At 41.4% G+C, this 25,371-nt stretch overlaps 1 protein-coding gene across 9 annotated transcripts in view; it reads right to left on the bottom strand.

The window, feature by feature from the left end:
- The window catches only part of pkib (protein kinase (cAMP-dependent, catalytic) inhibitor beta), an 80,042-nt gene that overhangs the window by 24,289 nt on the left and 30,382 nt on the right, over positions 1-25,371 (bottom strand). Inside the window, exon 2 of one of the 9 annotated variants that reach the window (XM_059645745.1) lies at positions 24,422-24,460. The exons of 6 other annotated variants lie outside the window; for them this stretch is intronic. The gene's annotated coding sequence lies outside the window, so the exon portion shown is untranslated. Of the gene's footprint in view, positions 1-7,964; positions 7,987-24,421; positions 24,461-25,371 lie in introns of those variants that run through there. 2 more of the 9 variants (XM_059645749.1, XM_059645746.1) reach the window with 2 other exon arrangements.

Below are 25,371 nucleotides of genomic sequence, written 5' to 3'. Positions count from 1 at the left end.
GATTTTATATGTTCCAATCAAGTTGCGTCTTTATCTCTGGAACTCCAGCAGTTACAAGCCTAATCTATCCAACTTTTTCTCATAAAACAACCCAGCCATTCCAGACATTGGCATAATAAGCCTTCTCTAAATTACCTCTAATATATTTTCATCCTTCCCTATAAAAGATGACCAGTAATCTGCACAGTACCGCTCCAGACAAGTCCACCTAGTTAAGTAATCACCACCATTAATTATGAAGAGAAACTGCTAACAAAGTATAAATGAAAGATCGTACCATATTATCACCTTTCACAAACACTAGGGTGGAAATTGTCAGGCTTTGAATGATGGCAAGATATGTGGCAGAGTTAGGTGACAAGATCAGAGAGCTCCATTTCAATGCCAAAATCACCTCCCTCCTTGTTTTATGCTTTTCATATATGGAATGTTGAAGCAGCAGTAAGATGCCAATTGATGGTCATTATTGTTTATTAATACCACAACTTGCCTTCTTAATTTTTAGACACAAAGGCCCTCACTGCCCTGAAGCTGTGTTAATGCAGCGAACTGTGTGACTGACTGTCTCCTGCCTTGGACAAGTTGGCAGCTACCATAGAGAGCCAAGTCCATCACCTCCACTTTTCAAGCCACAAACAAACTTAACCAGATGATATATTCTGAATTCCTTCTTAGCGAATCATTAATTAAACCTCAAAAATTGTCAACCTCAAGAAACAACATATCTTTAATCAGAACTCAGAGTTTCTTCTTTCAGAATATTTAAGCACGGATAGCCCTTATGCTTCCAACTTGTTTCTCCCACTAAATGCCAAATGCTATCCATATAGGACTGTTTCATGAAACCCACTAATGTAGCCCACTATGCCAAACTTACAAGAGATATAATATTAATATCATCTCAAAACATACAAAAAGAAGTATGTTAAAGGTTGTTGTTGTGTGAAAACATACCAGCTATACCATCATTGATTGATCAACAAATATCATCCAATGATTTGTCTTATCTAAGTCAGTAACTCTGACATATGACTTATGAGTAAAGTTGAAGAACTGTAAGCTATGGCTTGCTATAGAATTACTTGGTAAGTGAATTGTGAATTATTTATAGCTTACAATGCAGATGTAAAAATCATTATTCATCTAACTGAAAGTTAATGACATTGAGAGCCTGCAAAATCCTTAGTAAATTAGAAGAGCACATGAAGGTGGGAATATTTGCAACAATGCATTTGCTCCCCATTTTACTCATCAGGATTTGAAAGTTGTTCTAAATTGCGACAAGCTGTTACAGAGCTATTGATTGGCTAGGTGGTTGATACAAAAGCTGACTTAAGTGAGACTTTACTGATCCACAGTTGTACTCCCAATATGCATTGTTGCATTTCTTTAATGAGAGGAATTTTCTGAGCATGCAAAAATTGCTAATTAAAAATAATTCTATTTTTTCCACTTTACCAGTTTTGCCCAAAAAGAAAATTATGGCATTTGTTCTAGAAAATACTTGAAACTTCTTTACAAAATTATTAACCGTTATTCAATTTATTTAAAACACCCTGGAACTTTTGCCCATGATGAATTATGTATTAGTTTGAATCTTTCTGATCACAGCACTTTGTTAAAGTTGTTAATGTCAGTAATTTCCACAAACATTGTATGCATTATGGCCAAGAGAATTAGCATCATCTTTGCATGGATATTAAGATTTGCAGAAGGACGTCCTTTATACAGGTTAAGCAAATGGTACAAATCAATGGGTGAACTTATGTCAATCAATAAAAAAAATCTTGTGACATTATTTATAGTGAATGCTTTGTCAATGAATGTCATTGCAAGTCTTATGAATGACGGACTATCCAAATGTAGTTATGACAAATATCGCTTTAATGTCTTTCATTTGGGGCATCTTCAATTAAGAGTTTAGAATTAAGAATTAAGAGCTGTATCTCACTTGGAAATACTCTTGCCAATGTGTCACAAGCTTCTATGTTCCCTTTTCAGAATTTGAACAACAAATTAATGCCACTACTCTAGTGCATTACAGCCCTATATTGAAAAAAATTCTACATTGAGCATTGTTGAAAATAGACATAAATATCAATTGAAGGTGAAAACATTTCAGTTGGCATTCTCCTCTTGTGCAGTAATTTTTTTTGCCTTGAATTATTCTTCTTGCAAATTAAATAACATGATGAGGGTGCTGTTGTTAAGCAGACAACATTTTTTGCCCATCCCTAACTGCCCAGAGTCAACCACATTGCTGTGGGTCTGGAGTCACAAGTAGGCCAGACAAGGTAGGGATGGAAGTTTCCTTCCCTAAAGGACATTAGTGAACCAGATGGGATTTTCCCCCTGACAATTCACAGTGGATTTACAGTCATCATTAGATTCTTAATTCCAGATTTATTCTTTTTTTAAAAACTCACGTCAAATTCAACCCTCTGCCACATTGGAATTTGAACCTAGATCCCTGGAATGATATCTGGCTCTCTGGATTAACAGTGCAATGATAATATCACTTGGCCACCACCACCCCTGTTTGAATGGATGAAGAAGAAGGAAAACCAAAGAAAAGAGGGCAATGAAACAGAACTGGATTTACATGCTCAGCCATACAAGTTTGACAAAGGAAGCAAAACTTGTGGTTATTGCCTAAATTCATAAGTTGTTGAATTTAACAAATTTGTTCCAAAGATGTGGCTACAAGTCACATCTCTGAAATCATTTGTCATATCAGGACATTGGATGGAGATATTTTTTGCAAACTAAGTTCCTCATAGAAATAAAGGAATTATATTTCATGGGTTTAATGCTCAGTATTAATGCAGAGAAAGTTGCCTTTATTGTTTTTGATTCCTTAGAGAATTGTAAAGTTTGTAATTACCATAAATAATTTGTTCAAAAATTGTTCATGACTAGACTTTCACACAATCAAGCCCCAGTTTGGTGAGAATCTCTCCAAGGGGATTACAGTAGGGCAGGGGCAAAGCTAATTGCATGTACACAGAAATGTTTGGAGTAATGGCAGATCTTTCAGGAGGCCTAGTGCTAGCATAATGTGAAGAGGCTGCCAGCCATCAATTTGCACAAGGCTTTGAATTTAAATTAGGGTACTGGCAGAATCCAGTCTGAGTGCTCAGACTGAAGTCAGGAAGGGTCACCAGACCTGAACCATTAACTCTGATTTTTTTCTTCATAGATGCTGCCAGACCTGTTGAGCATTTCCAGCAACTTCTGTTTTTGCTCCTGAGATCAGGAAGGTTCAACTTGTTGCCAAGCATTCCCAGCGTGATGTCATGATGGCTCAGCAAGCAAGAGGCTAGCAGGCTCTCACAACAGTCCAGTATTGTATCCTCCAAACGATTGTCAGAATTGGAGTATGAGCTTTCTGTTCTTTCTCAGGACAACAATATTTACGCTCCCAACATTGCCTCTCCACCAGAGCCCTTGCTGTTTCCTGTCAGCCAGTCAACCAAAGCTATAGTTTCCACATATCAAGATGGTATGGTGGAGCCCAAAATCAGGACTCCTTGATTCAGAATGAAGAACAATTGCTGTCTGCTCCACTGACACTCAACAGCCTTCCAACAGCCATGCAGCAGCCACTAGCTGCTGGTGATTCGTATCCAGAGTCCCCAACAACCAAAGACTTTCTTGCTTGATGGTAACAGACCCTGCCTACTTCATGCGCAACATCTGTCTCCTCAGTAAGCACTTCCACATATTGAACTGGTAGAAAATAATTAGCAAGCTACTGCAGGTTGTTCACAATCTCTTTAAATATCATTACTGGGGAGTTCCCTTCCCTTTGTGTTGCTGAGCCTTGACTAGCATCAAATTCTGCCCACTCAGCTTGCTTCTGGCATGCATTAGCCATTGCGAATTCCTCCACCTGAAGTGGTGTGGATGCCAGGATAATAAAGTGTGAAGCTGGATGAACACAGCAGGCCAAACAGCATCTCAGGAGCACAAAAGCTGACGTTTCATGCCTAGACCCTTCAGCAGAGAGGGGGATGGAGTGAGGGTTCTGGAATAAATAGGGAGAGAGGGGGAGGCGGACTGAAGATGGTGAGAAAAGAAGCTAGGTGGAGAGGAGAGTATGGGTGAAGTGGATGAACTGTTCGAGCTCCTCTGGGGAACAAGAGGCGGCGCCGATACAGTCATCAATGTAATGGTGGAAGAGGTGGGGTTTGGGGCCTGTATAGGTGCGGAAGAGGGACTGTTCCACGTAACCTACAAAGAGGCAGGCATAACTGGGGCCCATGCGGGTGCCCATGCAGGTTCACCATGGACGCCCAGTCCCTATACACCTGTATTCCGCATGCAGATGGCCTCAAGGCCCTCTGCTTCTTCCTGTCCTGCAGGCCTGACCAGTCCGCCTCCATTGACACCCTCATCCGCCTAGCCAAACCCGTCCTCACCCTCAACAACTTCTCTTTCGATTCCTCCCACTTCCTACAGACAAAGCGGGTGGCCATGGGCACCCGCATGAGCCCCAGCTATGCCTGTCTCTTTGCAGGTTACGTGGAACAGTCCCTCTTCCACACCTACACAGGCCCCAAACCCCACCTCTTCCTCCGTTACATTTATGACTATCGGTGCCGCCTCTTGCTCCCCAGAGGAGCTCGAACAGTTCATCCACTTCACCAACACCTTCCACCCCAAGTGACAGTTCACCTGGGCCATCTCCAGCACATCCCTCACCTTCCTGGACCTCTCAGTCTCCATCTCAGGCAACCAGCTTGTAACGGATGTCCATTTCAAGCCCACCGACTCCCACAGCTTCCTAGAATACACCTCCTCCCACCCACCCTCCTGCAAAAAGTCCATTCCCTATTCCCAATTCCTCCGCCTACGCCGCATCTGCTCCCACAATGAGGCATTCCACTCCCGAACATCCCAGATGTCCAAGTTCTTCAGGGACTGCAACTTTCCCCCCACAGTGGTCTAGAACGCCCTTGACCGCGTCTCCCGGATTTCCCGCAACACATCCCTCACACCCCACCCCCACCACAACCGCCCAAAGAGGATGCCCTTGTTCTCACACACTACCCCACCAACCTCTGGATACAATGCATCATCCTCCGACACTTCCGCCATCAACAATCCGACCCCACCACCCAAGACATTTTTCCATCCACACCCTTGTCTGCCTTCCGGAGAGACCACTCTCTCCGTGACTCCCTTGTCCGCTCCACACTCCGCTCCAACCCCACCACAGCCGGCACCTTCCCCTGCATCCGCAGGAAATGCTACACTTGCCCCCACACCTCCTTTCTCACCCCTATCCCAGGCCCCAAGATGATTTTCCATATTAAGCAGAGGTTCACCTGCACATCTGCCAATGTGGTATACTGTATCCATTGTACCCGGTGGGTGTGGCTTCCTCTACATTGGGGAGACCAAGCGGAGGCTTGGGGACTGCTTTGCAGAACACCTCTGCTCGGTTCGCAATAAACAACTGCACCTCCCAGTTGCGAACCATTTCAACTCCCCCTCCCATTCTTTAGATGACATGTCCATCATGGGCCTCCTGCAATGCCACAATGATGCCACCCGAAGGTTGCAGGAACAGCAACTCATATTCCGCTTGGAAACCCTGCAGCCCAATTGTATCATTGTGGACTTCACAAGCTTCAAAATCTCCCCTTCCCCCACCGCATCCCAAAACCAGCCCAGTTCGTCCCCTCCCCCCACGGCATCACACAACCAGCCCAGTTCATGCCCTCCCCCCACTGCATCCCAAAATCAGCCCTGGCCTTTCTCTGCCTCCCTAACCTGTTCTTCCTCTCACCCATCCCTTCCTCCCACCCCAAGCCTCACCTCCATTTCCTACCTACTAACCTCATCCCACCTCCTTGACCTGTCCGTCTTCCCTGGACTGACCTATCCCCTCCCTACCTCTCCACCTAGCTTCTTTTCTCTCCATCTTCGGTCCGCCTCCCCCTCTCTCCCTATTTATTCCAGAACCCTCACCCCATCCCCCTCTCTGATGAAGGGTCTAGGCCCAAAACGTCAGCTTTTGTGCTCCTGAGATGCTGCTTGGCCTGCTGTGTTCATCCAGCTTCACACTTCATTATCTTGGATTCTCCAGCATCCGCAGTTCCCATTATCTCTAGTGTGGATGCCATTTTGGTACGAAACCAGTGCAAATAGCACCATGACTGCTGGAGTTACTGAACGACACATTGTGACCCACTTATTAAGTCATGAATACTTACAATCATATTACCTTTCATACTGGCTTCCCCACCTCCATTGCACAAATAAAATCATATTTAATTAAAAGGACAGTTAATTTTTTTTATATTACTGTCTCTGCCACTCTTGATTCACTAGTTGCCTCTCTTTCATCTGCACAGAGGATAAGTGCTCCTCCACAATGTTGTTGCTTAGCAACAAACGTTTTCTGTTTCTCCTGCAGGTTTTGTAAATGGAAACCATTCGTGATCAGCACATCCTTTTCATTATGAGCACAAATATTGTAAAATGCAGTTCCTTTCTTCTGTTTAAGCCTTTTAATGTTCGTCCAGAATGAAGAATAAAACATAACAATAATAATGGAATTAATGTGGGACATCTATATATAATAAAAGCGATGAAACAGAAAATAGTAAGAAATTTTCCTCTGACAGAAGTCAAGCTTGCATTGTTCTAATGTTGCTCAACATTTCTGCTGGATTAGGAATTTATAATGTGCATGATCTTCAAAGTACTCTATTTGGTTACCCTGATCTATAATTAGCCATTAGTTTTATTTTATTTTTATGAGATAAAGATGATTGCTGATTATAAAAAAAGTGGTTTATAGCAAAGTCTAAATTCAGTGTTTTAAGTTAAATGCAACAGTACTGATCATATACGGTATAGAGCATTTGGAAGCTATTCTACCCATCAAGTTTACACCTCCATTCATTAAGGTGATAGCTGATTGGATGAAGTGAGGGTTATTGTTATGGTTTGTACTGCACACCGGGGACCAGTATTCCAAAACATTGATGGAAGAAATACTTCATCTCTGTTGTTAGCATCCAATTCGGGCACGACAACATTTACAGAGAAATCTAAAATCTAATTTTAGCCAGTGGAACTACGACCCAAAATTTCACATCCTTTCAAAAGAAAGACAAACTTTATTTTACATTGTACAATTCTTTTTATTCTTTCATGGGATGCAACAAGCAGCTTTATAATTCATAATTTATTGAACAACCTTAAGCTCAGAACAAATGTATTTTATTCAGGAAGCAACATAATGAAGGATTAGTCAATTATATACAATAGCGCAACTACTAAACAGATTCTCTGACAGCAATATTTTTGAAGTTGAGGTTAAAATGACTTGACAGAAACTGCCTTTCAGTAAGACCTAGAACTACTAGATTAATTAAAAGGCTCATTTTTAACAGATGTCGTTCACTGCCTTACAGCTAAAGTAGATGTATAAAGCAAGTTTCACCAGGAGCAGTTTCAGAATAAAGAAATACTATTTAAATTGTTGTCAGAAATTGCAAGAAAACTTTAAAATGTGTAAAAAATTTAATGTCATGCATAGAATTTCCCTCAAATAAATTATGCCCTGATAACCCTTCAATAAAAACATTTAAAAACCAAGAATACTCTTTTATGTAGGATATGTCTTATTATGCACATGGAGTGTACTGGTCAGAATTCATGTCTAGAAGTAAGACAAATGAATAACACTATATCTTTGTACGTATAGACAAATAGATAAATTAAAAGTAAATCTGTATTCCAATTGAAGTCACATTCTTAACTTCTTCGAGTTTTGCATTTATAAGCTTCTGATGTTGTTCAAACTCTTTCACACAAATCATTCCTTTAAGAACACATAATCGAGCAAACAATTATTTTTAAATGCTATTGTAAGAATAGAAATCCAGGCACAATATTTATGTCTTTTGCACCACTCATTCAATGATTGCAATAGAGAGCTGACTCACCTACCCAGATAAACTTAAACTCTTGTCTCCCTTTATTTGAAGCAATCTGACTGCAAATGTTTGGCAACGACTGATGTCTGCTGTTTATTGCAGGTACTGATGGACTAAAAGTGCCTTTGAATGATTAGTGAAAACTGGGCTTGCCTGTCAGTGTAAAATTACATTGCCTTACTGTACCTTCTCTCTCAGTTACTGCAAAAGGGACTAATTGGATTCCACACCTTTTAAACTAGAACAAGAGCAAATATGCTACAACTGTAAAACATGAATTAATACCAATATTCGAAAACAGCTGTAAATTTTGCAAAAGGACTGACTGTATTTAGTTGATGTAGCTTGAGTGTATATTTCAAAGAACTTTTTAAATATATAATAGCCATTATTTTCTTTTGTACAAATGTGCTTTCCAGAAATCACTTTTGAATTTCATTGCTTCAGAAAATATACTTACAATAACAGAAAAAAAAATTGGGATTGTTTTCAGCCACAGGCTAAGACTACCTTATATGGCAGCCGTTCTATTACTTTTGATGATAATGAAATATTCATGGAACAAAAGCTGCTGAGATGCTGCTATGTTAATATTTCAAAAACTGCCCATTGAATTGCGGTAACCTTGTTGTCAGTAGTGGGAATACTTTTGCAAATAATTGTGAATTTGTTAGGTTATCAACTGGAGTAATTACAAGTTAATGACAAAAATGAATAAAGTATTAGAGATGAGGTTTACTTGTCTCAAAAGTTAGGATCTTTGGAATAATAAATTATAGGAATAAACATCACAGGCCATCAATTACTTAAAGAAATTAAATCTCAGTAACGAAGGTATAGTATTCTGATGGTGGACTTTTCTTTATAAAGATTCTGCATAATTGTATCTTGTTTTGTATATATGCAGTGCCTTTTGGAAATATCTTGGCATGCCTGGTTTTAAATGGGAAAATAGTAATCACCCTGCATTGGGAAATAATTTTTCAAAGCTAATCTCATACTCCTGCTGGCACCCTGTCAACAGGCTTCACAAATCCAGAGTACAGTGTTGAAAAATCTCACTGCTTATGTGTGCCTGCAATTTAGCACAGAAACTAAGGAAAGTCTCTATGTTATCTCAGGGATATCTGCAATCTGTTTGGGGAAACAGAGAACATTTATAACAGCTAAAAGAATACCCACAGCCCTTGTTGACCACCATTTCAAGAGGCAATGGCCAACTACACCAGATCAGGGAACTTGTTGGTCGATAAAGGCAAGTGGTTTCTGCACTGCATGGAAAGTGACCCTTTTATTCTATACTTTGTACATGACCAGGATAGATAAGCAAGCAGGGCATTAATTTTAATCAGATCATGGAATAAATGCTTAGAACAATAGATTGTATTCATGTCATTATGATAAACCTGATCTTAACCTCTTTTATGGAAGCAAAAACTGATTTCAAATCCTTGGCCCTGAGTCTTTGCTTCGGAGCATAGATTCAAGGAAATTCACAGTGCTACAAACTCAACATGAGAAAAAATGTTGCAGAAGGTTTAATATTTGCTACGAGATGGAAGCTGGGGGTGTATTGATCTTAATGGGAGTTAAGTCTGCTGCTTCTAGAAAGAGTTCAGAGGAAGCTACAGGTGTCTGCCGGGTACAGAGAGAGATGTGTGAATGGCTACCCTCAGTGCTCTGCAACTTCATTGCAACTGTTAAAACTCAAAAAAGCCCTTCAGCCTTCACCCCTCACTCATTCATCCCTGACACACTCTTCATCGCATACTCATGCCAACAACACCACTGCATTCCAACTCCCACTTACCCTTCTACACAATAGCTCCTCATGCCCCCTTAGAAACCTATGTTCCCCCAACTGCCTCATGGCCTTTCATACCCCCTATGCTAACTTATGTTAAGTTATACTCTCATCGACTATCCTTTGCCATTACACCCTTCATGCCAATTCACTCAGTGTCCTTAAGGGGCAGACTTCAGGGCCTGTGCTATATTCAAGTTTCTTCAAATCCTAATAATAAAAAGCATGTGTTTGTATTCATAGCACAACTTAAGACTCTTCATAAATGTGTAGAGCTATCAATCAAACTATAAGCTGATAGCCACATCACAGTGATCGTGATAGGTTGTAAACCTAGTCATGCATCACAAACCAATAATAATAGTTCTCAGGCTTGTGTCAACAGAGTGAAGTAGGAAACATATTTTTATACTACAGATAGATTTTAGAAAAATTAAAGTCCAAAAAATTTAAATTCCTTGACAGATTGTTAGCACTCATGAGAGTGTAATGTTTCTAATAAGCTTAAGCATGCCATTGACAGTTTGACAGTTCCTTTGACCGTCTGGTAGTTACAATTAACTTAAGCGCTTATTATTTACAGTCATGCCTACTTTTAACTATCCCCAAGTCTGTTCACCTTTCATTAAAGCCATCTGTCTACTGCTAAATGGCATTGTATTCTGTCCCAAGGATTCCATTGGACTTATCCATTTCTGGTTGAGCAGCAGCGCAAGCAGGAGGCTGTCGGGAAGCCGCTGAGTCACTGTTTTTGAATCTTTAAAAAGCTTACCTCGTGAATAGGCGGAGGTACGCTGAGAAGGAGCGGACACGGGACTGGTAAGTGAGTGAGATAATGTATTTGTGTCAGAGATAATGGGAACTGCAGATGCTGGAGAATTCCAAGATAATAAATTGTGAGTCTGGATGAACACAGCAGGCCAAGCAGCATCTCAGGAGCACAAAAGCTGACGTTTCGGGCCTAGACCCTTCATCAGAGAGGGGGATGGGGAGAGGGAACTGGAATAAATAGGGAAAGAGGGGGAGGCGGACCGAAGATGGAGAGTAAAGAAGATAGGTGGAGAGAGTATAGGTGGGGAGGTAGGGAGGGGATAGGTCAGTCCAGGGTAGACGGACAGGTCAAGGAGGTGGGATGAGGGTAGTAGGTAGATGGGGGTGCGGCTTGGGGTGGGAGGAAGGGATGGGTGAGAGGAAGAACCGGTTAGGGAGGCAGAGACAGGTTGGACTGTATTCCCAATTCCTCCGCCTCCGCCGCATCTGCTCCCACAATGAGGCATTCCACTCCGGCACATCCCAGATGTCCAAGTTCTTCAAGGACCGCAACTTTCCCCCCACAGTGATCGAGAACGCCCTTGACCGCGTCTCCCGTATTTCCCGCAACACATCCCTCACACCCCGCCCCGGCCACAACCGCCCAAAGAGGATCCTCCTCGTTCTCACACACCACCCTACCAACCTCCGGATACAATGCATCATCCTCCGACACTTCCGCCATCTACAATCCAACCCCACCACCCAAGACATTTTTCCGTCCCCACCCCTGTCTGCTTTCCGGAGAGACCACTCTCTCCGTGACTCCCTTGTTCGCTCCACACTGCCCTCCAACCCCACCACACCCGGCACCTTCCCCTGCAACCGCAGGAAATGCTACACTTGCCCCAACACCTCCTCCTTCACCCCTATCCCAGGCCCCAAGATGACATTCCACATTAAGCAGAGGTTCACCTGCACATCTGCCAATGTGGTATACTGCATCCAGTGTACCCGGTGTGGCTTCCTCTACATTGGGGAAACCAAGCGGAGGCTTGGAGACTGCTTTGCAGAACACTTCCGCTCAGTTTGCAACAAACAACTGCACCTCCCAGTCGTAAACCATTTCCACTCCCCCTCCCATTCTTTAGATGACATGTCCATCATGGGCCTCCTGCAGTGCCACAATGATGCCACCCGAAGGTTGCGGGAACAGCAACTCATATTCCACCTGGGAACCCTGCAGCCTAATGGTATCAATGCCGACTTCACCAGTTTCAAAATCTCCCCTTCCCCAACTGCATCCCTAAACCAGCCCAGTTCGTCCCCTCCCCCCACTGCACCACACAACCAGCCCAGCTCTCCCCCCACACCCACTGCATCCCAAAAGCAGTCCAACCTGTCTCTGCCTCCCTAACCGGTTCTTCTTCTTACCCATCCCTTCCTCCCACCCCAAGCTGCACCCCCATCTACCTACTAACCTCATCCCACCTCCTTGACCTGTCCGTCTTCCCTGGACTGACCTATCCCCTCCCTACCTCCCCACCTACACTCTCTCCACCTATCTTCTTTTCTGTCCGCCTCCCCCTCTTTCCCTATTTATTCCAGTTCCCTCTCCCCATCCCCCTCTCTGATGAAGGGTCTAGGCCCGAAACGTCAGCTTTTGTGCCCCTGAGATGCTGCTTGGCCTGCTGTGTTCATCCAGCCTCACATCTTATTATAATGTATTTGTGTGATTGCGTTACCCGAAACACTATCCGGGTAGTGTCTCCCACCCATCCTCCTCCTCTAACCAAATAAAAGGTTCTGTGTGCCTGATTGGTAATGTAACTAGTTTATTTTTTATTCTTTATTTTTCAACAGTCTCTTTGGGAATTTAGAATAATGGGAACGGAGGTCAGGGCAGTTGAATGTTCCTCCTGCAGAATGTTGGAGGTAAGGGTCACCACTAGTGTCCCTGCTGACTACATCTGCGGGAAGTGCACCCAACTCCAGCTCCTTGAAAACCGTGTTAGGGAACTGGAGCTGGAGCTGGATGAACTTCAGATCATTCGGGAGGCAGAAGGGGTTATTGAGAGGAGTTACAGAGAGGTAGTCACTCCTCAGGTACAAGAAAAAGGCAGATGGGTTACGGTCAGGGAATGGAAAGGGAACCAGCAGGCAGTGCAGGGATCCCCTGTGGCCATTCCCCTCAACAATATGTATACAGTTTTGGATACTGTTGGGGGGGGGGACTTAACAGGGGAAAGCAGAGGGGCACAGGTCTCTGGCACAGATTCTGTCCCTGCTGCTCAGAAGGGAAGGGGGAAGAGGAGCAGAGCAGTAGTCATTGGGGACTCCATAGTTAGGGGAACAGATAGGAGGTTCTGTGGGGACGAGAGAGACTCATGGTTGGTGTGTTGCCTCCCAGGTACCAGGGTGCGTGATGTCTCCGATCGTGTTTTTGGGATCCTTAAGGGGGAGGGGGAGCAGCCCCAAGTCATGGTCCACATTGGCACCAACGACATAGGTAGGAAGAGAGATGGGGATTTACGGCAGAAATTCAGGGAGCTAGGATGGAAGCTGAGAGCAAGGACGAACAGAGTTGTTGTCTCTGGTTTGTTGCCCGTGCCACGTGCTAGGGAGGCGAGGAATAGGGAGAGAGAGGAGTTGAACATGTGGCTAAAGGGATGGTGCAGGAGGGAGGGTTTTGGATTCTTGGATAGTTGGGGCTCTTTCTGGGGTAGGTGGGACCTCTACAATCAAGATGGTCTTCGCCTGAACCAGACGGGTACCGATATCCTGGGGGGGGGAAATTTGCTAAGCCTATTCGGGTGGGTTTAAACTAATTCAGCTGGGGGATGGGAACCATAATTGTAGTTCGAGTATAGAAAAGGTTGAGAGTAGGGTGGTCCGAAATAAAGTTTCAGGGACGCAAGATGGCACCGGCAAGCAAGAAGTTGGTTTGAAGTGTGTCTACTTCAATGCCAGGAGCGCCCGGAATAAGGTGGGTCAACTTGCAGCATGGGTTAGTACCTGGGACTTCGATGTTGTGGCAATTTCGGAGACATGGATAGAGCAGGGACAGGAATGGTTGTTGCAGGTTCCAGGATTTAAATGTTTCAGTAAGAACAGAGAAGATGGTAAAAGGGGGGGAGGTGTGGCATTGTTGGTCAAGGACAGTATTACAGTTGCAGAAAGGATGTTTGGGGACTCGTCAACTGAGGTAGTATGGGCTGAGGTTAGAAACAGGAAAGGAGAGGTCACCCTGTTGAGAGTTTTCTATAGGCCTCTGAATAGTTCCAGAGATGTAAAGGAAAGGATAGCAAAGATGATTCTCGATAGGAGTGAGATAGACAGGGTAGTTGTCATGGGGGACGTCAACTTTCCAAATATTGACTGGGAACACTAATAGTTCGAGTACTGTAGATGGGTCAGTTTTCGTCCAGTGTGTGCAGGACGGCTTCCTGACATAGTATGTAGATGGGCCAACAAGGGGCGAAGCCACATCAGATTTGGTACTGGGTAATCAGCCCGGCCAGGTGTTAGATTTGGATGTAGGTGAGCACTTTGGTGATAGCGATCACAATTCTGTTATGTTTACTTTAGTGATGGAAAGGGATAGGTGTATACCACTGGGCAAGAGTTATAGCTGGGGGAAAGGCAATTACGATGCGATTAGGCAAGATTCAGGGAGCATGGAATGGGGAAGGAAACTGCAGGGGATGGGCACATTAGAAATGTGGAGCCTATTCAAGGAAAAGCTCCTGTGTGTCCGAGATAAGTATGTACCTGTCAGGCAGGGAGGAAGCTGTAGATCACGGGAGCCGTGGTTTACAAAGGAGGTGGAATCTCTGGTCAAGAGGAAGAAGAACGCTTATGTTAGGATGAGATGTGAAGGCTCGGTTAGTGCACTTGAGGGCTACAAGGCAGCCAGGAAAGACCTAAAGAGAGAGTTCAGAAGAGCCAGGAGGAGACATGAGAAGTTGTTAGTGGATAAGATCAGGGTAAACCCTAAGGCTTTCTATAGGTATTTAAGGAATAAAAGAATGACGAAAGTAAGATTAGGCCCAATCAAGGATAGTAGTGGTAAGTTGTGTGTGGAGTCAGATGAGATAGGGGAAGCGCTAAATGAATATTTTTCAACAGTATTCACTCTAGAAAACGACAATGTCGTCGAGGAGAATACTGAGATACAGGTTACTAGACTAGGTGGGATTGAGGTTCACAAGGAGGAGGTATTAGAAATCCTACAGAGGGTGAAGATAGATAAGTCCCCTGGGCTGGGTGGGATTTATCCTAGGATCCTCTGGGAAGCCAGGGAGGAGATTGCCAAGCCTTTGGCATTGATCTTTAACTCGTCATTTTCTACGGGAATAGTGCCAGATGACTGGAGGATAGCAAATGTGGTTCCCCTGTTCAAGAAGGGGAGTAGAGACAGCCCTGGTAATTATAGACCAGTAAGCCTTATCTCAGTTGTTGGTAAGGTGTTGGAAAAGGTTATAAGGGATAGGATTTATAATCATCTAGAAAAGAATAAATTCATTAGGGATAGTCAGCACGGTTTTGTGAAGGGAAGGTCGTGCCTCACGAATCTTATTGAGTTCTTTGAGAAAGTGACCAAACAAGTAGATGAGAGTAAACCGATTGATGTGGTGTATATGGATTTCAGCAAAGCGTTGGATAAGGTTCCCCACAATAGGCTATTGTACAAAATGCGGAGGAATAGAATTGTGGGAGATATAGCAGTTTGGATCGGAAATTGGCTTGCTGAAAGAAGAGAGAGGGTGGTAGTTGATGGGAAATGTACATCCTGGAGACCAGTTACTAGTGGTGTACCACAAGGGTCGGTGTTGGGTCCACTGCTGTTTGTCATTTTTATAAATGGCCTGGATGAGGGCGTAGAAGGATGGGTTAGTAAATTTGCAGACGACACTAAGGTCGGTGGAGTTGTGGATAGTGACAAAGGATGCTGTAGGTTGCAGAGAGACATAGATAAGCTGCAGAGCTGGGCTGAGAGGTGGCAAATGGAGTTTAATGTAGGCAAGTGTGAGGTGATGCACTTTGGTAGGAGTAACTGGAAGGCAAAGTACAGGGCTAATGGTAAGATTCTTAGTAGTGTAGATGAGCAGAGAGATCTCGGTGTCCACGTACACAGATCCCTGAAAGTTGCCACCTAGGTTGACAGAGCTGTTAAGAAGGCATACAGTCTTTTAGCTTTTATTAATAGAGGGATCGAATTCCGGAACCAAGAGGTTATGGTGAAACTGCACAAAACTCTGGTGCGGCTGCACTTGGAGTATTGTATACAGTTCTGCATTATAAGAAGGATATGGAAGCTTTGGAAAGGCTGCAGAGGATATTTACTAGGATGTTGCCTGGTATGGAGGGAAGGTCTTACGAGGAAAGGCTGAGGGACTTGAGGCTGTTTTCGTTAGAGAGAAGAAGGTTGAGAGGTGACTTAATTGAAACATATAAAATAATCAGAGGGTTAGATAGGGTGGATAGGGAGAGCCTTTTTCCTTGGATGGTGACGGCGAGAATGAGGGGACATAGCTTTAAATTGAGGGGTGAAAGATATAGGACAGATGTCAGAGGTAGTTTTTTTTCTCAGAGAGTAGTAAGGGAATGGAATGCTTTGCCTGCAACGGTAGTAGATTCGCCAACTTTAGGTTCATTCAAGTTGTCATTGGATAAGCATATGGACGTACATGTAATAGTGTAGGTTAGATGGGCTTGAGATCTGTATGACAGGTCGGCACAACATTGAGAGCCAAAGGGCCTGTACTGTGCTGTCATGTTCTATGTTCTATGTTCTATGATAAGCTTACCACTCCAAAAAGGGTACCATATGTCCCAATCATATCAATAGCTTTAAACTTTCTCCTGTAAAAGTGTTGGGCTCACTAATCATGTTTTGGACACTTTAGAAGAAAAAATTAGAACTTTTTTTAAAAGCACCTACGCTTTAACATTGGTAGGCTCTTTAAGAACTATGGACATTCAAAGTACTTTCTACCTTTATTCTTTCACTGCCATTATTAGTGGATGCCCAGTTTAGACAGGCTTTGCTACCATTTTGGTTAAGACAGTGACCCTCTCCTCATTGCAAAAAATCAGGCCTTAGCGTCCAGGTAGTGTGTGACCACAGGTATTGATGATGTCATGAAGTGGTCATATTTGGTTACATAGACTGGTAAGAATCATATATTCCTGTATTTAATGGCATAGTCTCCATGACTTCTGGTACTGTAACTGCTTAGTGAGAGGCTATGTGCAAATGACAAGTAATAGTGCACAAATATTTGTCGAAACATCAACTTTAACCTAAAAAAAGCAAATCAAATGCATGATCTATCATTTAAATGTTATTGACATAGCCCATAGAAAAAAATGATCAACTGCGGGATTAAAAGTATGTACTTTTTAGACTGTTCCAACTTTCTCCATTCTACTTTTTTTTAGCCAACTCCTCAGGTTGAGGAAGATTTCCTTCCATCCTGGTTCAATGAGTCCTGAGATGGCAGATAACTTCCATGCACAGTCTGCAGGAGGCGCTTGAAGAGATGGGTAGATGGATTCTTTGGATGTTTATGTACTCTCTTGGATTCTTCAGCTTTACTTCTATCCATCCCCAGTGAAGCCTGTTGATGTGTGCGATACCTTCCCAAATGAGACTTCTCCATCTTCATCAGTCTCAAGACTGGAACCCCATGAATCAGCGGCCGTGTTTGACCTCTTCAGGAATGTTCTTAGGATATCAGCAGCGTGTTTCTAATTTCCTCCTGAGAGTCTCCAGGCATGACTGAATTCTCTACAGAACAGTTGCTTTGTGAGCCTGACATTATGGCCAACATATTCCATCATAAACCCATGGTTATATGGTAAAGCTGACTTTAAATGATTAATACCTTGATGGTGGATATGCTAACTTAAGAGAGGATGTTACGGTTGGATCAGTACTTTTACCTCCAATTTGAGGGGCTTTTGAAGAACCAACTGGTGATACTGCTCCAGTGTTTTGAGGTGCCTGTTATGGATCATTCAAGTCACCAAAGCATTAATGAGTGTTTGGATCATTGATGTTCATCAAATCAAGAGCCTAGTCTAGGGTTCAGTATTCTAGTCCTCAAATACTCTTTTCTTCAGCTTGTCTGTCTATACACGTTACAAAAATAATCTTTAAATTGTTCAAATCTTCCGATGTCATGATGGTGTTGGCTGTTTGTCTGGAATCTGCTGTTTCATGAAATGCATTTGTCTGTCTGGGGAATATGGGTGCCATAGCAACTGTTGCTACTGTAGTAATTGTTGCTGCTGATCCATTGCATTTGTGGAGAATTGTTGACCTCTGGGATTGCTGGTTGTACAGTTTATCATTTATCTGCAAAATCAAATTTGGCTCGGCAGTTTTATGCTGAAAAGTGCAAGTTTTCTAGTTATATACACCTGCAAGGAAGCCAGCTCAAAGAGAAGTATTTCTTCACCCTCCGAAAGAGGTACTAATAACAATGGGGGCACTGAGCTAAGTGTCAAAAAGGCCTAAATTGTACATCTAGGTTTTGGTACCTCTCGATAATGTCCATTTTAGTAAAATTAAACTGTTTTCAACTGAGTACAAACTTTTTGTGTTTTACTGACACTGTGGGGAGGTGGGGGCAGGCTTTCAGGCATCTTTATGGTGTACATAGATGATTTCTAAGCAATATCATAACTAGTCTTAAAAGTGTATTTAAAATTGGAGATGAGGCTTCAGGGACTTTGAAGTACATTGGGTTGGAATTATCCACACACTTTTAAACATGATATCATTAGCAAATCTTGAACTTTTGTTTTGCATTCCAATATCCAAGTCACTTTTGACCTTTGTCAGTAGGAGTCTCTTTCTGCTGTTTGACTACTTCCATTATTATATACGTTCTTATACATTATGAGTTTTCTAGAACTTTCAGTTATTTTTTTGTCTCCCACTATTTTTTCTTGCATTGTACTTCAAAAAGAAATGACAATCCGCATTGTCGAACTAATTCATGATGGATGCTTGGTAGCAAAATATAAAATGGCTCCATTTTCCAGCACTCACATTTTCAATCAAATGAGCACAAACTTCATACAAGCATTAATAATTCATGCTAACACAGCCAAATTTCGTTTCTGTATGCAATTTTAGAGTTACAATTGCATGTAAACTATTCATATTTAAGCTGTGTTCAGGAATATTTAGAAATCTAGTATTACTATAAAGAGGCAATGGCAACATTTTTATATATAAAAAATCAATTGTTTCTTCTACACCTCCCTTCAGATTTTGACTTATGAAGGAAGTGAGTAGCCAAGGCACATAGAGCCATGATGGAGCTTTGTTTAAACTGCAATCTACATCAACCAGCACAGCTCATCACAAGTTACCTACCCCCTGGAAAAGATGGAAAAAAAGAATGCACAAAAAGAATCAAAAATTTTTGAAAGCTGAGAATGACACTAGGCTCAACAAATCTGTTTCCATGTGTTCATAGATTTCACTTAACCACTTCTCACGATATCGCTAAATCCTTCCAACTACTGGAAATTGCCTTTGCCAGAATAATTTCAAATCAATTTGCAAATTCGTAGCTGTGATCTGAAATTATGAACTATGGAACTGATACTCCAAATTTGCAGAATGATTGGAATAGTTTGTGCTCTGATTTAGGAAACAATACCCTCATCTTGCCAGGTTCACATCAGTCTAAAAGTTCCAGCTCTAGGCATCGTGTGCAGAGTCAATTTAGATGAGCTTCTACCTCAATCCCCTTGTGATATTCACAGGACCCAAAAGGTTTACTCTGATTTCTCTCCATAGATGCTGCCAGACCTGCTGAGCTTTTCCAGCAATTCCTGTTTTTGTTTCAGCGTCAACCTTTCCTACTTTATTTTACCCGATGGCTGTACCGTTCCTCTCTTCTGATTGATTTAGATTCCTATATGTGCTAATCGCCTTGGCTATTCCTTGTGGCCTGGAGTTCCATATTTTAATTACTCTCTATAGAGGTAAATTTCTCCTAAATTACTAATTGGATAGAAGTTGCTTCATATTCATGATCCCTAATTCTGCATTTCTCTTGTTTGCATGTTAAATAAAAATATCTTCTCTTTGCTATGCCATTAACTCCTTGATCATTTTAAAACCTCCATTACCCCTTGGCCTTCTAAGTAAAAAGATCTAATTTAGTATATTGAAATGATAAACATTCACCATTGTACCGGCCACAATCTCATCTGGAATCGCTTCAACACAATCATCATTGTGAATTAATGGAACAATGTTCTCTCCTGTAGTGTAATTCCATGATCAACAGAACCTTAGATCTACCAGCAGCACAGTCAAGCTGCCTGGACAGTGCTAATGCCGGTCTGGCAAATCCCTAAGAAAGCCAGTGACCAACAAGAGTGAGTAATAGTCACATAAATGCACATGAAGGAATTGGATCCACCTGTAAGAATAAACTATATTTGAGTCACAAGACTGAAATGACAGCAGGATCTGCGACAACATTTGCATCTGCAGTCTTTCACTGGAACATCTTCCAAATCAAACATGCTGTGTATCTTAACAATTAGCAACAACTGACTTCCACTGTGCAGTGCAGAAATGTGGAGATAACATGATTTCAGAATTCACTAATGGAATTAAGAAGTGTCGGTTAAAAGGAAAACAACAATTCATTAATACTTCAGTATTTTAATAGGATGCAGTATAAATACCAATTGGTTCCTCTTCACTTGGGGACAGAGCACGCCTTAAATAACTAGCTGGTAACTATATTTTTGCAGAATGGTAGGGCCATGTGAGTTCATTTACAACACTGTTCCAAGCATAAATATGGTGAAATGGATCATCCACGCTTTATTGAATGTATTGGAACAGGGAAATTGGGTGAATCTTACAACAGGCTGGAAATTCTCTTGCAGCAGCTTACAGATCATGACTCCTTCAATGATTCTGTTCCTGCTGGGTCTCTCGGCGCTATTTTAAAGGCCATCTTTAAACTTAATTTTCACTGGGAGTTGTAGGAAGCAGTAAACAATTGTGTTAGTTCCTATGCCAAATTATACATCAACAAATTATGAAAGTTTATCAAATGTCAGGTTCCTAACTTAAATATTTAAATGTCTATTGTCCGTGCACGCCAATAAAAGTCCCAATAAATTGGCAGTGGCTTAAGCACTTATGCAGATCGGGCAGAGGATACTTCATTGATTGGCTTCATACCCACTGTATATGGTAAATAGGCACAACATATCTCTTCTACAGTGTCCCTGTACTGGCATTTCCATTCTTATAAACTTGAACAAGAACCTGAAATACCCAAACAGCACAAGTCTCTCGCATAACAGGGTGTGGAGCTGAATGAAGAAGGCTCCAGACCCGAAGCATCAGCTTTCCTGCTCCTCTGATGCTGCCTGGCCTGCTGTGTTCATCCAGTTCCCCACCTTGTTATCTCAGATTCTCCAGCATCGGCAAGTCCTACTGTCTCTCAGCACAAGTCTCTCATTGTTTTCCTCAGTACTATCTTCAGCATAGTTTGAGTGTAACACATCTTGCTGTTACTTTCAATTTAGTGCCAATGTTGCCAGCAGAATTGTGCCCTTTGATGCAGTGTATTTTAAATACAGAATAGTCACCAAAGATTCAGGCGAGTATTATTTGTGTTCCATCTTTGCAGCTGATTGTGTTCAGGCGCAAGAAAAGAGATGATTTGTGGAAGATGAAATAAAAAAGATATTAAATAGACAATTTTCTTATCTATTATCAATCAAGGTGAGCTAAAGGATAGAATGGTTGGAGATAATCATAGAAAATGAATTAGTTCTCCAAATGTTCGGAAAATTTAATGTGCAAGTTACTTGATTTGATGGCATTTAATTTAATCTGTTAAAGAAATTATAAGAGACAGCAAGAGGCTCTGGACACAGCTTTACAATATACAGCAAATTATGGCAAAGGACTGGAGGGTAGTGAATGCAAATCTCTCCAAGAAGAGAAAGAAAAAAATCCTAATTGCAACAGGCCAGTTTATCTAAAGTTGTGGCTAATTTCCCAGTATTCCTAATTAGTGATTTAAATTAACAAGAATTTTAAAAAATTCATGAATTAATGGATGCCAGCTGGGATAAATCTAGGCAAATTATGTCAGAAATTCTAATCAACATTTTTGAGTAGCTGACTTATTAGATGGATAGTGAGTTTAGTAGCTGTGGTGTAACAATTTCTAAGAGGCATTCAGTAAAAGTCTGCTGGGTAAGTGTAGGTACAGTGATATGTTGCAGCATAAATTGAACAGGAAACAATTATGGGAAATGGATGTTGCTCAAAATGTGGAAATATTTCAAGATATTTTGTTAATTAACAGGATGTAAATGTCAGTGATAGTGAAGGAATGATGATATAGTTCCAAGTCAATTTGTTCTACAGCTTGGAGAAAATCCTTGGAGGTGTCAACGGCCCCATGCGACTGCTACTGTTCTTCTCCTGGTTGAAGGAGATCATTGATTTCAGAAGGTTATGTCAGAGGAATCTTGGTGTATTATTGTAGTGAAACTTGATGGTACACACATCTGCCTCTATGCATCAGCACAGAGAGTGAATGTCGTTTATTGTGGATACAGTGATAACCAAATGGACTACTTTGTCCTAGAAGGTGTCAAGCATCGTGAGATTTGTTGAAGTTGCTCTTGTCCAGTCAAATGGAAAGTATTCCATCACATTCTTGACTTGTTTCTTATAAATGGTAGATATGTTTTGAGAGATTTAGGAGCTGAGTTACACACATCAGAACTTTTAGCCTCAAACATACTGGTCTACTTCAGTTTCAAGGTTAATGTTAAACCTCAGATTATTGATATCACCTTAAAAGTAAGAAACATGAGTAGGTTACACTGCCCTTTGAACCTGCTCCACCAATAAATAAAGTTATGGTTGACATGCAGTCTCAACACAACATTTCCAACAGTCTGTTCACAGCTTGTTTTCCTACTTGCCTTTGTTATTAACAAATTTAACAACCAGACCTTTGAACCTTTCATCCAAACCATTTCTGTTAATTCTAAAACGTTGCAGCCCCAGCTCTGATCCCCATGTCACGCAGCTCATTACATTGCAACAGTCAGAAAAAGACCCATTTATGTCTAGTTCCTGAGAGCGAGCCATTTTTTATCCATGCCAATATGTAACCCACAACCATGAGCTTTTATTTTCCATAATAATCTTTGATGTAATGCCTCATCAAATGTCTTCTGGAAACACAAGTGCATTTATCCAATTGTTTCCCTTTCACCACAGCACTGACCACCCATCCAAAACTGTCAACATTCACTCCCTCCACCAATGTACAGCAGCAGATGTGTGTACCATCAAAATGCACTGCAGTAACACACCAAGGTTTCTGCTGTAATACTTTCCAACTCAACGGCCTTCACCAATTAGGAGGGTAAGGGCAGCAATTCCATGGGACTGCAAGTATCTGCAAGTTTTTTTTTCTCCAAGCCACAATACTATTACTTCAAAGAGCTTCAAATTGGTTGATACGATTTCTCTTTTAAAGTATCACATTGACTTGGCCTACTCGCCTGTAACTTATCTAAGTGCTCTGCTGGACCCACCTTCACAGTACCTCCTAACATCTTCCCAGATGTCAAATTAATTGGCCTGCAGTTTCCTGATATGTGCCCCCACCTCCAAACACCTTTTTGAAAAATAGATTACATTTAGTATGTTTGATGTAACAGAATATTCTCTGAATCACAGAAGTTTTGGAAAATTAAAACCATTCATCATTTGTCTGACAGCCAACTTTTTAAGGACCCTATCAAGAGCTTTGTTAGCCCTCAGCTCCAAAAGCTTGCTCAGTGGCAATTTTCTTGTGAGTTTAATCTTTCTAAGTTCATTTCTACTTTCCATTTCCTGACTTACAGACATTTTGTTGTTACTTGCAGTTTGTATCGTGAAGTGGGATGCAAAGTGCTAATTAAATTCATCAGCCATCTCCTTACATTCCATTATTAAATATAGTCACATTGCTAACTCACTCCTTCTTTGGATATGCCGACAAAACGCTTACTGTCAATTTTATTTCTACTTAGATTTCTGTCATACTCTAATCTTCCAATGTTAATACTTTGCTCATTCTTTCTTCTTTACATCCAGTCTTGAATTAAAACCTGCCTTTGTGCAGTTAAATACTTCTCCTTTAAGATTTATGCCAGCTTTAACTTTTTTTTAGTCAGCTACTGATGGTGGGATCTCCCTTGGAAATTTTCTTTCTCATTGGAATGTATCTATTCTACGTATTTTGAAATAACCCTTTAATTGACTGCCATTGATCTCTATTGACATTTCCCTTAATCTAATTAGCCTGCCCTGTTTAGCTAAGTCTGCCTTCATGCCCTCAAATGTTCGTATTTACTCTTTTCTCCATCAAAATGAAGTAAAATTCAGTCACAGTGTGATTGCCGCTATGTAGAGTCACCTTCACTGAGACCATTGATTAGTCTTAACTCAATGTGCAATACCCCTCTGGTTGGCTCTAAAATGTGCTACTCTCAGAAACTAGATATAAAGCGTTCTTCACCTAGGCTACTTTTATCAATCGAATTTTTCTAGCCCAATCATAAATTTAAATTATTCATGATTATTGTCAATCATTCCTTATTTATCCATTTATACTCTGTTCTACCATATGGCTATTGTTAGGATGACGAGACTTCATTCCTAAAGTGACACCTTGCCTTTTCATTTATAATCTTTACCAAAACCATTTTTTTCTCTCTGAATTTGGGTCAGCCGTCTCTATTGCACTAATAAACCCATTAATTAATGGAGCTACTCCTCTAACTTTTTCTAGTTTCCTGTCTTCCCTAAATGTCATGTAAACTTCAACGGTCAGGCTCCAACCTGTCAGCGCAGACACATCAGGGTGAATAGCCTCTTGTTCTGTAAACAATTTTGATATAGATCAATTAGTCTTGGAAAAGCATGATCATGACAATTACTAATGACTCAAATATAGAGGCTTTTTGTTATAAGAAGCAACATAAATACTTCAGAGATGTTTGATATACAAATGGAAGGGGAGAGAGAAGGCAGATGTGATTGAATTTAAATATAACATAATTTACACGTAGAGTTTTAGAGACATAGAGTTGTACAGCACAGAAACAGACCCGTCAGTCCAACTTGTCCATGCCAACCAGATATCCTAAATTAACCCAGTCTCATTTACTAGGATTTGACCCATATCCATCTAAACCCTTCCCATTCACCCATCCTGATGCCTTCAGTGCTCTTGGGAAAGGTTTATTATTGGTTGGCAAAGAGTCTGAGAGAAAGTTCAGCTAGGAGAGAAGCTTAGCTGTTAATTGTAAAAAGAAAAGCAGTATGTGAATTTGACCAGCAATGGATATGAAGGCCAACATTAAACAGGATCAAAATGCTAAAGAAAACTTAAAGGAATTTTGTCTGAATGCATGAAGTATTCACACTTAAGTAGATGAATTAGCAGCACAAAGAGAAGTAAATGGATATGATCTAATTGCTATTGCATAGATGTGGCCACAGAATTATCAAGTTTGGAGATTGAATATTCAAGGATTTTTGAAATTTGGGAAGAATGGCAAGAAAGAAAAGTAAATAGTGTAGCACTATTAAGGATGAGATCAGTGTGAGATTATTGATAATCTTGGATCAGAAGCTCAGGATGCGGATTGAATAGAGCAAAGAAATGGGAAAGGGGAAGCACACACTGCTGGGAGTTATGTATAGTCTACCAAATCAATAATGTATGGCTTTGCATAAATCTGGAAATTGGAGCTGATAAGTAAAGCATTAATCATGAGGGACTTCAA

Source organism: Stegostoma tigrinum, chromosome 4, assembly GCF_030684315.1.
Source record: "Stegostoma tigrinum isolate sSteTig4 chromosome 4, sSteTig4.hap1, whole genome shotgun sequence".
Taxonomy (NCBI): Eukaryota; Metazoa; Chordata; class Chondrichthyes; order Orectolobiformes; family Stegostomatidae; genus Stegostoma; species Stegostoma tigrinum.
The sequence above is the reverse complement of the archived record's forward strand: the minus strand, read 5'-3'. Positions and strand labels throughout refer to the sequence as shown.